The 13,392-nt window shown below is 35.6% G+C and overlaps 1 protein-coding gene and 1 pseudogene across 2 annotated transcripts in view; one reads left to right on the top strand and one right to left on the bottom strand.

Annotated features, from left to right (window-relative positions):
• The window catches only part of NUBPL (NUBP iron-sulfur cluster assembly factor, mitochondrial), a 211,598-nt gene that overhangs the window by 144,550 nt on the left and 53,656 nt on the right, over positions 1-13,392 (top strand). The window lies entirely within an intron of this gene.
• Positions 1,603-2,364, bottom strand: LOC144238796 (cell division cycle-associated protein 3 pseudogene; annotated as a pseudogene).

The following is a 13,392-nucleotide window of genomic DNA, read 5'->3' as shown; positions in this document are numbered from 1 at the left end:
GAAGTCAGGTCTTATTTTAATATCATCCCAGAACATCTAGTTGTAACAATTATGTCATCTAGTTTTATTTTCATCAGAATACTTATCCTGAATTGATATTTTCTTTTATGTTTATTTGTTTTTTGATTGTTTCTACCCACTATAGTATAAACTACATGTGGGTGATGGTAAGATCTTGACTATCTTGTTCATTTTTAAATTTCCAGCACTTTTCTGACAAATACTTAGCAAATATGGTATTTATTTATTGGTATTCAATAAATGTTATTTCAATGAATCAATTAAATTTTATGAAGTTGTTGAATGCTAAGAACATTATTAATCTTTTATTTTTAGAGTATCAACTATATGTACTTTTATTGCCTAGTAAAAGTATTTAAAATTCAGTTGACATTTTCATTAGTAACGTTCTCAAAGGCTTATCTGTGAGAGAATTAGCCTTGTAGCAAACATTCAGAAGCATTTAAAAAATTTCACAAAATGTCAAAATTTTCCTTAGCATACATTTAAAAATATTTGTATTTTGGGTAATTAATGTCACATTTTGTCTAAGAGCTGTTTTTCATATCTATATAAGTAGAGGTTAAATTTTGTGCTACGTGTTTATATGTGATATGAAAATTTGGCAAACATTTCTTGGCTCATGTGAATAATAATGAAATACTTATAATTATATCTTTCATCAAGGGGGAACGTAGAAATACTTCTATAGATAAATGCAGTAGAGGAGATGAGACTATAAAATTATGAGATCTTCTCTTTATTAAGAAACACAGAAATAATATTTGTTAAAAAATGTATATTATATATATATACATATGTAAACAAATTATCTATATCTGTATGTTTCCAAGTAAGTATTGTCATTCAGAATAACTGCTAAGGAAATTGTTCATAATGGTTATTGAATGAAGTGATGTGTTTCACTGACAAAATAATTTTTACCCTAATATTTATTAGAGATATGTATATGATGCAGACTGCTGATTCCCTTCTTGTGTCCTCAGGAAGCTTTCCCTCCCATAGCACCATAGGGACTGCAAAGTTAGGCTCATTTAGGCCATGGCTGAGGTGGTTCCTCTTATCATCTTCCATGTTGGCCCATGGGAGTCTCAGATCATGGCCTTTGTCCCAGAAACATGCCATCATCAGTTTTTCTTCTTCACCATCTTCTATTAAATGGTACAAATCTGGGACCTTCTTCAGATTTGGCTCTTTGCCAACGCATATTTTATTCTAAGTGGATTTGCTTGTTTATTCTTTTGCTCATTTCTTCATTTATTTCTCTCTTCAATGAAGGTTTTTTGTGGCTTGTCATATAGAAAACATGACCTTTGAGATTCTAAAGAATTATAGAGATGAACAAAGCATAAAATATTTACTCCAGGGATGTTGCTTTTGGTAACTTTACTTTTGGAAATTCTCTTTTGGAAATGCCTTTAGAATGAAGTTTTAGGTTACGTACATACCTACATATTCGTCTTAGTTTAGGGGGAGTCAGAGAAAATGAGCCTTTCCCCACTCTCCCAGGGAAAGAAAGGGAGAGAAGGCACAGAATGTCACTAGGCCCCTGATGAACACAGTGCTAGAGTCTCACAGGGCCTAGTTTCCTACCAGGGAAAGATGCTTATTTTCTTTGTCATGGTCCTCACCTTGCTCCCCTGCTCAGTCTCCAGTTTTTAGAAGTTATCCACTTATCAGAATGCCCCCTTCCTTTAGTTCTGTAACATTTTCACTTAGGGGAAAAGGTTGCTTACCATCTTGTATCAGGATCCCGAGGGAGTTGTCCTCTTGCAGGAGGGTGAAGTGAGATCTCTTTGGTATCTTGGCATTTGGTCTCTATCTGTTGTGCTTTGAACCTAAAGACTGGAGAGCCTCAGATCCCCCTCAGGAGTATGTTAGGGCTCTGGCAGGCCATAGGGGTTTCTGTGAGCTGTCCTGGTTCCTCCCTGGAAGGGAGCTCAGTCTGGCTTCAAAGTGTCATCTGAGATAACTGGGTGAGTTATCTCAGAGACACATCCAACTCAGATGAAAGTGCCTCTGGGATCATAACAGGCTCTGGGGGAAGATTTGATTTGTGGGCTTTCATCTCACATATTTTCACTCAGCTGTTTTATCAGTGAGCTTATGGGGTCTCCGCTAATGGTCTTCATAGATATCCATGCAATGCCATGGTTAGGAGAGTGGGGCTCTGAGTCCTGGGCCTGAATAGGACCTTCCAGCTCCTCCTCTGTGGGTAGGTTGAACTCTGAGGTTTGTACCTGGATGGGAGTGCACAGGATACCTGTGCTAAGTGAATGAGGATCTGCTATTCTAGCCAGATGCTTGTGCAGTAGAGGCTGGGATGCTCTTGGCTGAGCCCATCTCAACCAGGAGGAATGGAGTGGGACAGGGCTCAGCCTTAGTGAGGAGAGGATGTTGGACTATGATTCTATCTTTATGTGCGCCACAACTCCATTTTATTGGTTGATAATTTATTTAACCATTCACTTGTTAAAGGACATTGCAGTTTGAGCCTTATTTTATTTTATGTATTTTTAAAATTTTATTTTATTTATTATTTTTTTCTTTTATTTTTTTAAACTATAATTTACTGTCAAATTGGCTAACATACAGTATGTAAAGTGTACTCTTGTTTTTGGGGTAGATTCCTGTGGTTCATTGCTTACATACAACACCTAGTGCTCATTACAACAAATGTCCCCCTCAATGCCCATTACCCATTTTCCTCCCTTTCCCCCCCTCCCCCGCATCAAACCTCAGTTTGAGTCTCTTACGGTTTTCCTCCCTCCCTCTCCCTCTTCCTTTCCCCCATGGTCTTCTGTTAAGTTCCTTAATATCCACATATGAGTGAAAACATATGATATCTGTATTTCTCTGACTTATTTCACTTAGCATAATACCTTCCAGTTCCATTTGTGTTGCTACAAATGGCATGGTTTCATTCGTTCTCAGTGCCAAGTAGTATTCCATTGTATATATAAACCACATCTTATTCATCCATTCATCAGTTGATGGACATTTAGGCTCTTTCTATAATTTGGCTATTGTGAAAGCACTGCTATAAACATTGGGATACATGTACCCCTGTGAATCCACGCTCCTCTACCTTTGATAAATTCCCACTAGTACTATTGCTGAGTCATAGGGTAGTTCTATTTTTAATATTTTAAGGAATCTCTACACTGTTTTCCAGAGCTGGTGCACCTGTTTGCATTCCCACCAACAATGCAAGAGGGTTCCCATTTTTCCACATCTTCACCAGCATCTGTTGTTTCCTGAGTTGTTGATTTTAGCCACTCTGAATGGTGTGTATGAGGTGGTATCTCATTGTGGTTTTGATTTGTATTTCCCTGATGATGAGCATTGTTTCATGTGTCTGTTGTGCATCTGGATGTCATCTTTGGAGAAGTGTCCATTCATGTCTTATGCCCATTTCTTCGCTGGATTATTTGGTTTGGGGTATTGAGTTTGATTAGTTGTTTATAGATTTTTGGATACTAACCCTTTATCTGATATGTCATTTGCAAGTATCTTTTCCCATTCCATCAGTTGCCCATTAGTTTTGTTGCTTGTTTCCTTTGCGGTGCAGAGCTTTTTATCTTGATGAGGTCCCTTTTGCTTTTAATTCCCTTGCCTTTGGAGATGTGTCAAGCAAGAAATTGCTGCAGCTGAGGTGAAAGAGGTTGTTGCCACCTTTCTCCTTTAGGGTTTTGATGGTTTCCTGTCTCACATTTAGGTCTTTTGTCCATTTTGAGTTTATTTTTGTGTATGGTGTAGGAAATTGGTCTAGTTTCATTCTTTTACATGTTGCTGTCCAGTTCTCCCAGCACCATTTGCTAAAGAGACTGTCTTTTTTCCATTGAATACTCTTTCCTGCTTTGTCAAAGATTAGTTGACCAAACATTTATGGGTCCAGTTCTGGATTCTCTATTTTTTTTAATGTTTTATTTCTTTATGAGAGAGAGACAGCATGAGCAGGGGAGGGTCAGAGAGAGAGGGAGACAGAATCCAAAATAGGCTCCAGGCTCTGAGCTAGCTGTCAGCAAAGAGCCTGACGCAGGGCTCAAACCCACAAACCGTGAGATCATGACCTGAGCTGAAGTTGGATGCTCAACCGACTGAGCCACCCAGGTGCCCCCTGGCTTCTCTGTTTTATTCCATTGGTCTATGTGTCTGTTTTTGTGCCAATACCATACTGTCTTGATGATGACAGCTTTGTAGCAGAGGCTAAAGTCTGGGATTGTGATATCCTGCTTTGGTTTTCTTCTTCAATATTACTTTGGCTATTCAGGGTCTTTTGTGGTTCTATACAAATTTTAGGATTGTTTGTTCTAGCTTTGCAAAGAATGCAAAACTGAAAGCTTACACTGAATGTGTAGATTGCTTTAGGTAGTATTGACATTTTAACAATATTTATTCCAGTCCATGAGCATAGAATGTTTTTCCGTTTCTTTGTGTCTTCTACAATTTCCTTCACAGGTTTTCCATAGTTTTTAGCATACAGATCTTTTTCATCTTTGGTTAGGTTCATTCCTAGGTATTTTATGTTTTTTTGTACAGTTGTGAATGGGATCAATTTTTTAATTTCTCTTTCTGTTGCTTCATTATAGAAGCAGTTGTCTAGAAATCCAACTGATTTCTATACATTGATGTTGTACCCTATGACCCTGCTGAATTCATGTATCAGTTTTAGCAGCCTTTTGCAGTCTTTCGGGTTTTCCATGTAGAGTATCATGTCATCTGCAAAAAATGAAAATTTGACTGCTTGCCAGTTCTGATGCCTGTTAGTTCATTTTGTTGTCTTATGGCTGATGCTAGGACTTCCAGCACTATGTTAAACAACAGTGGTGAGAGTGGACATGCCTGTCGTGTTCCTGATCTCAGGGGGAAGGCTATCAGTTTTGCCCTTGAGGATGATGTTAACTGTGGGCTTTTCATATATGGCTTTTATGATGTTTAGATATTTCCCTTCTATCCCGACTTTCTTGAGGGTTTTTTTTTTTTTTTATTAAGAATGGATGCTGTATTTTGTCAAATGCTTTTTCTGCATCTATTGACAGGATCATATGGTTCTTGTCCTTTCTTTTATTAATGTGAGTATCACATTGATTGACATGCAAATATTGAACCAGACCTGCAGCCAGGAATGAATCCCATTTGATCATGGTGTATAATTCTTTCTATATGTTGTTGATTTTGATTTGCTAGTATCTTGTTGAGAATTTTTGCATCCATGTTCATCAGGGATATTGTGAGCCATTTTTTATTGTAAAAAATAGTGCAGTAAGCATCTTTGTATATGAGATAGCACTTTTTTCGGATGTATGATTTCTGTGTTTATTAAAGAACCTAATAAAATATGGATTATCGTGTACATTATATGTGGGGGGTGGGCAACTGAACCAAACTCTTGTCTTTGTGAATTTGATGTTTTCCTAGGTACCTTTACATTGTACCAATTTTTTTGGAGCCAGTTTCTCTTCCTTGCTTCCTCCTTCCCTTCCTTCCTTTTTTTGTGAGAATATTTGAGTTCTACTATACCTCTATATCTTAGAGGTATAAGTTTGTACACTTTTATTAACTATTCCTTATTTCCTCTGCATCTTAGCCTCTTGTAACCACTTTACTACTCTGTTTCTATGAGTTTGACTTTTTTTTAATTCCATATATGTGATACTATACATTATTTGTCTTTCTCTAAATGACTTAATTTTTTGAGGAATTCCATACTGTTTTCCTTAAAGGATGCACCAATTTACATTCCCAGCCACAGTGTATAAGGATTCCACATTTTTGCAAACACTTGTTATTGCTTGTTTTTTTCTTTGATGATAGCCATTCTAATAGGTATGAGTTGATAGCTCATTGTGGTTTTGATTTACATTTCCTTTATGATTAGTGAATATTATTGAGTACATTTTCATGTACATGTTGGCCATTTATATGGTTTTTTTTGAAAAATGTCTTTTTTCTTCTGTCCAATTTTTAATTGGATTGTTGAAGTTTTTTTTTTTCTGTTGAGTTGTATAAGCTTTTTATATATTTTGGATAGTCACCCTCATCAAATAAGACTTTCAAATACTTTCTCCCATTCACTAGGTTGCCTTTTCATTTTGTTGATGGTTTTCTTTGCTGTGCAGAAGCTTTGTAACTTGATGTAGTCCTACTAGTTTATTTTTGTTTTTGTTTCCTTTGCATTTGGTGTTAAATATGGACAAAATCAAAGTGCTTATTACCCCTCTTTTCTTCTAGGAGTTTTACAATTTCAGCCCTACTTTCAGTTCTTTTATCTATCTTAAGTCAAGTAGAAAATAGTGGTCGAGGTTTATCTTTTGCACATGACTGTCCAGTTTTCCAGGGAAACCTAGAGCATAAATTCTCTTGATTTACAGGTTTTTGGTATAATTTTTGTTTGAGAAGGTTATGATACTTACCTAAGTAATATGAATTTTCCAGTGGTATAGATAACAAAGTGAGATCTAGAGAGATCACTTTCATCTAGGCTATAGGTGACATACTAAGTTGTTTCCTTATCATCTTCCTTTCCCAGCTTCATGGCAGAAACTTGAAGTATCTTGCTCACTGCTGTATTCTTAGTGTCTAGAACAGTGGTTGGCACATGTGAATGTTGCTATTAATTTCTCAGGGGTAAACTTTATAATGATTATCCTCAGTACTCACTTAGGTATACTTTGACTTTAGGAATGTATATTAATGTATAATCTGTAATATTAAGATAATTACACGAGCACACCAGATACCTATATATTCAGGCAAGAACAACTCCTAGATACATTGCTATGTTCACTTGCTCATCCGAGTACAAGATTATTGTGAACAAGCCTAGATATAATGACCAGTGTGTTTAAATGAGAGTGAAGGAACAGCTGCTCATTTAATGGTCTTTTAATGAGATACATAAAATTCAGTCCTTTTTCCTTTTTCATTACAATTTAGTGATCTCAGGTTTCTTAGATGTCTTTTGGGTACTTCTGAAGTAATTACGTAGTTTAGGAAGTTGGAAATTGCTGAAGTTGATGAGATGGGAATTAGATTGTTTTTGTGTTTATTTTTTCCCCAATCCTGTTTCCCATCTATTATCTATGTCATATTCATTTCTATTCTCATAGATGTATTCCTTAATCTTTTTCAAAATCCTTTGTGCTAAAAGTAGTTATAACTAAAACCTGCTGTATTATTTAGTTCTCTTTAGGAAGTCACTCATAAATTTATTGTTTTCTTTTTAGCTTTGTTGATAGCAGGTCTACTTAACCGAAACAAGGTACAGGTCACTAAAATGTGGAAATTTAATTAATGTATTCAAACAACAGATATGGCTTCTTCACTCACTTCTCAGCACTTACTTTTAGTAATTTATGTATTTTTAAATCGTATTTTGACTGAATATTTTCATGCTGAGGTTTATTTGTGAGACATTTCCCTTTAATTTGCAAAAAGCAATTTAAATCTGCTTATGTCATCTAGGCATATGGAAAAGATATTTTTAAGTTACTTGTTTCGATCAGTTTGGAATGTGGTGACCTCAGAAATGGGCAAATATTTTCTTAGCATTTGGTTAGAAGAATAAACATGGTATGCTCCTTGAGAGAAATTTAAATTTTGATTTACGTGATATGACAAACTTCTTTTTAAAGTGATTTTTTTTGTGTGTGTTAATACAATTGCTTAATTATCCAGTGGCTTTTTTTTAAATCCATGATTTCATTTCCTCTTTAGATAAAAAACAAAGGTTGTTTCTATTATCCCTACTTTGCAGATGAAGTTTTTGGCAAGTCATTTGATTTCTGAGTTTTAGTTTCTTTATCTGTAAAATAAGAACATTGGGCAAGATAATCTCTGAGGTCCCTTCAAGCTCTAAAATTCTCTGTTTATACCATTGTAAAATGAGGGAACAGAGACACAGACAAGGTAAGCACTTGGCTAAGCTCAAACAATGAATAATAAAACCTCAGTATTTGACTTTCTGTTTAACTGTTTATTGATACTTTCACACAGTCCTTACACCTATTACAAAACTTATGCTACAGATGAAATCCTTTTTTTAAAAGCTCAAATATATTTCTACAGTTTCAAGTTAAATTTTTATAACTTAGTAGGTGATCGTTCATATTTTTTAAAGGAGGAGGTCTTATAAATATCATTTACCATAGCAATTAAAGACACATCAGGAAAGAAAGCATATCTGAAGTTATGTAGTATGAGTAATACAGTAAGTCCAAAGTAAACGATCTCACCTGTACCCCTCCCCCAAAAAGCTAGGAAAGATTCTTTTTGTAAAAAAAATTTAGTGTAGTTGACATGCAATGTTACATTACTTTCAGGTGTACAACATAGTGATTCAACAAGTTTATACATGATGCTGTGTTCACCACAAATGTAGCTACCATCTGTCCCCAATACATCACTATTACATATCATTCACTATATTTCTTATGCTGTGCCTTTTATTTTCATGATTTATGTATTCTGTAACTGGAAGCCTGTATCTCCTACTCCCCTCCACCTCTTTTGCCCAACACCCCATCTTCCTCCCCTCTGGCAACCGTTTGTTCTCTGTATTTATAGGTCTGATTCTGCTTTTTGTTTGATTATTCATTTATTTTGTTTTAATTTAATTAAATTAATTAATTTATTTTTTGGATTCCACATATGAGTGAAGTCATTTGGTATTTGTAATTCTTAGTCTGACGTCTTTCAGTTAGCATAATACCTTCTAGGTCCCTCCATGTTTTCTCAAATGGCACAGTATCATTTTTTTCTCCTGGGTGCATAATAATGCATCACATACCACATCTTATCTGCTTGTCAATGAACAGGAAAGATTCTTTTTTTTTTTTAAATTAGCACTTTTTTCCCTTTTTTAAAAAATTAGTCCTTATTTATTTTTGAGACGGAGCGACAGTGCAAGTAGGACAGGGACAGAGAGAGGAAGACACACAGTCTGAAGCAGGCTCCAGGCTTTGAGCTATCAGCACAGAACCCAAAGCAGGGCTTGAATCCATGAACTGTGAGATCAGGACCTGAGCTGGAAGTCTGACGCTTAACTAACTGAGCTATCCAGGCACCCCAACAGAAGAGATTCTTAAATGACCATTTTCTTCCATCCTTTTATTGATCCAAAAGCATTAGAATGATTTGAACTTTTCTTTCTTAAGTCTGTTGTTATGTATTTATTTTTTAATGTTTGTTTATTTATTTATTCATTTATTTTTGAGAGGGAGAGAGCTCCCACACAAGTGCAAGCGGGGGAAGGGCAGAGAGGGAGGGAGATGAATTCTAAGTATGCTCTGCGCTTTAAACAGAGAGCCCAATTTGGGGCTCAAACTCATGAACTGTGAGATCCTGACTCAGGCTAAAATCAAGAGTCAGATGCTTAAATGACAGAGCCACCCAGATGCCCAATGATTTCAGTTTTTTTTGTTGGCAGAGTATACATATATCCTTGGCATGAGTGTCTACAGAGTGACATTTTTTATTAATTGGAAAGTTAGATTAAACCTCTCAACCATTAATGGTTTGTGATTGAATCCCCTCCAGTTTCTCACCTCAATGGCAGTCCCTTCAACAACTTTTCAGGATTGCATTGATTTTGTAAATTATGACATTTTTATATAGATATAACACATTAATTTCTAGTTGAATACGATGAAGTATTTTAGGGTGGAAGTCAGAGTAGGTTGTACTTCAGTACAAATTTACATATGAGTATGATTTCTTTGAATAATTCAGCTAACTTTTCCAAAGGAAATATGATCACTCTATAAAATTTGTTCAATATACCAGGCAGCTTTTATATTTTTAAATTTTTATATAGAATACTCCCTTTTTGGGGGGAAAAAGAGCTTATTTTGTTATTTTGGTGCTTTTGGATAAAATAGCTTTTACTCATTTTTTCCTATAAAATGTCTGTCTCACTTGACACAAGTAGATCATAATTGGAAGGAATCTTAGTGAACATTGTATCTAAAACACTTCATTTTACAGTTGAGAAAACTGAGGTCCAGCAAGGTTAATTCTCTGATCCACGGTTGGTTAGCTAATTAGTGACAAAAATGATTGGGATTTAGATATGCCAGTTTCCCAAACTAAAACCCTTTTATTTGATGAGTAGGTATCTGGATGCTTGTCTGTACCCTGCTAGAGTCATAGTCTAGATTTTTGCCAAACTCCCCCTTTCCAGTGTTGTATATGTATATATGTATGTATGTATAGTAATTAATTCGAATCAGAATTTAAAATCCAAAAGCTGCATTATAAAAGCTCACGCTTAAAAATATAATGGCATATGGAGCTACAATTTGTCACAGTTGGTTTCCTACTTGATATGATTTAGATCTTTAAATTTTTAGATTAAAATACGAGGCAGTATCAAAAATATTATGTTCAAAAGCTGTAGGTATTTTTAAAAATTGTTAAAGTATATATTTTCTTTTTTTTTCTTAAATAGTTTATTGTCAAGTTGGTTTCCATATAACACCCAGTGCTCATCCCAACAAGTGCCCTCCTCCATGCCCATCACCCCTTTTCTCCTCTTCCCCACCTCCATCAGCCCTCAGTTTGTTCTCAGCATTCAAGAGTCTCTCATGGTTTGCCTCCCTCCCTCTCCCCAACTATTTTTCCCCTTCTCCCCCATCATCCTCCATTAACTGCCTCCTAATCCACCTATACGTGCAAACATATGGTATCTGTCCTTCTCTGTCTGACTTGCTTGTCTCAGCATAACACCCTCAAGTTCCATCCATATTGCTACAAAAAGTATTTATTTTCTGTCTTAATCTTTATAAAACATTATTTAATTTAAACAATTAATCCACATAATTCTTTTGTACAAATGGTAGAAGTATGATTATTCATTTAAAACAAGACCAGTATTAAATGGTAAATTATTGAATGCTAAAATATGCTCTAATAGCACAGTCAGGAAATTTACAGGTAACATTTCCATGGTTACTAGGACTCTTGCTCTATATTATAAAAGACTCTTAAAAGATCATATAAGGAAGGAATACTATGACATACCATAAAAAAATTCTCACGAGTAGGAGAAATATTATAATTAACCAGAAAATGAAACAAATAAAGAAAGTGAAGGAATTCTTCTCTTTCTTCTATTATCTAAGTAAATAATTTTCTCTGGGTCTATAAACTCTGTTTTATGTATCTATTTTATCTTACACTGAAAAAGTAATATAGTAAAGCTCATGTGTTTGCTAGCAGAACTCTTCAGGGGCTGGAGAATAGTGATGCTGTGCCCCATTCGGTGGGAGACTGAGACCATGACTTGAGTCCCACAGACCAGGATTTATATTGCTGCGTCCCCACTCACCAGCAGTCTGACCTTGGACAATTTGCTTAACTTCTCCAATCCTCAGTATTCTTATCTGTAAAATAGAGATCATAATGTCTCTTTTACAATGTTATGTATTCACATATGTAAAAAGCATTTAGTGCCTACCTTTTGATAGGCTTTCCCTAACCATTCTTTTCCTTCTGCAGACTTGTTACCTGCAGTCCTGCTCTCTGTCTCTTCCTTCACTAGTTCAATTCCCCCTGATGGACCTAAGTCTCAAAGGTAGGATTTCATATGGCAGGTAACTAGAACTAAATAAATGTGACTGAGACTGGTCTTTACACCATTCCTGGCTAGTGCACTGGGTAGACTGGTCTCTTGGAGCAAGTGCTTCTCAAGTTCTATGATGTCTTTAAGAACATCAGAACTTCTAGCCAATGTCTGTGGATTCTCTTAATGAGGCTCCATGTAGCTTCTTTGGCAGCTGTCATGCTGCCCCTTCAGGACCTTGAATTCTCCCCAATACAGTATTTTTTTCTTTTCTTTTTTTAAAATTTTTAAAAATGTTTTATTTAGTTTTGAGAGAGAGATAGAGACAGCATGAGCAGGGGAGGGTCAGAGAGAGAGGGAGACACAGAATCTGAAACAGGCTCCAGGCTCTGAGCTAGCTGTCAGCACAGAGCCCGACGCGGGGCTCGAACCCATAAGCCGAGAGATCATGACCTGAGCCGAAGTCNAAGGATATTCTTTTAAAGAATATTTATAGTTTTATAATTTTACATATTAAATACAGTACTACGTGTCTAAATATATTTTATAAACTGCCCCAAATTAGGTTAATAAAGGGATTTGTTACTCCTACTTAAAGAAAAAAAGAAATTCTGAAACTTCAGCTTTTGAGTATATATGAAGAGTTTTAAATTTTTTAGTAATTTTTTTAAAAATGAAGATACTTTTTTAAAAATTTTTTATAGTTTTTTTTTTTATTTTTGAGACAGAGACAGAGCATGAGTTGGGGAGGGGCAGAGAGAGAGGCAGACACAGAGTCTGAAACAGGCTTCAGGCTCTGAGCTGCCAGCACAGAACCCAATGTGGGGCTCGAACCCACAAACCGCGAGATCATGACCTGAGCCGAAGTCGGACGCCTAAGTGACTGAGCCACCCAGGCGCCCTGTTAAAATGAAGATATCTTGATTCTCAGTCAGGTTTACAGTATTTCAGGGTTTTTTTGGTAGTAGTCCAGTCCTTTACTAACACATACTCTTAGACTGTTAACATCTGTGTATATAAGCAGTTGGTCTAAAGCAAGACTAGAGAACTTAGAGAAATGTTCCCATAATTAACTAAAATGCTCTTACTTTTTTTGTGGTAGCATCATTATTTTCGTGTTGTGAGGTTTTAGTGTTTCAGCTGTAGCATGCATTTACATGGGCATCTGCAGGCTGGCCTAGGAATTGGATAATCTTTTAAGTATTATTTCAGAAACTAGACATAGAGTTACCAAAGGTTTACCCATATATCAGCTTTTAGAGAAGAAGTCTTCTGCAAATTGATGTGGTCTCCAGGTTGGCAGGGCCAGTCTGCTTTATACCTTTGCTGGAACAGCTGAGGAAATGGGAGATGATGTAAAGGGAAAGAAAATGAGTAAAATTTGTCTTCTTTTCACTCTCAAAACATTACTGCTATCACTTGGGTTGGTAGTAACTTTGGAGGGATTTATTCAAGTATACCCCCCCACACACACACACCTTTTCCAATAGAAATGAACATATTTGAAAATGAATTAGGGTACTTTATCATCTGAGAGAAATGACAATATTGGGAAAAACATTTATTTCATTGTATCTTGAATAATTTTTTCTCATTTTATAACAGGGTTAACTCTCATCAAAACAATCTTCGAGAATAAGTTTATTATATTTTGTTGTATCATTTATTTCTACAAGTTTGTAAGCCATCAACTCAAGTAGAAATCTTTTGCTATTCAGATTTTTATTGTGGTATTTATATTAAAATAATTTTACTTTTGTAGCAATTTTCTTCTTACAATCCAAATAAAATATTGTATAATTTTATGA

Source organism: Crocuta crocuta, unplaced genomic scaffold (genome assembly GCF_008692635.1).
Source record: "Crocuta crocuta isolate KB4526 unplaced genomic scaffold, BGI_CrCroc_1.0 scaffold116, whole genome shotgun sequence".
Classification (NCBI taxonomy): domain Eukaryota; kingdom Metazoa; phylum Chordata; class Mammalia; order Carnivora; family Hyaenidae; genus Crocuta; species Crocuta crocuta.
The sequence above is the reverse complement of the archived record's forward strand: the minus strand, read 5'-3'. Positions and strand labels throughout refer to the sequence as shown.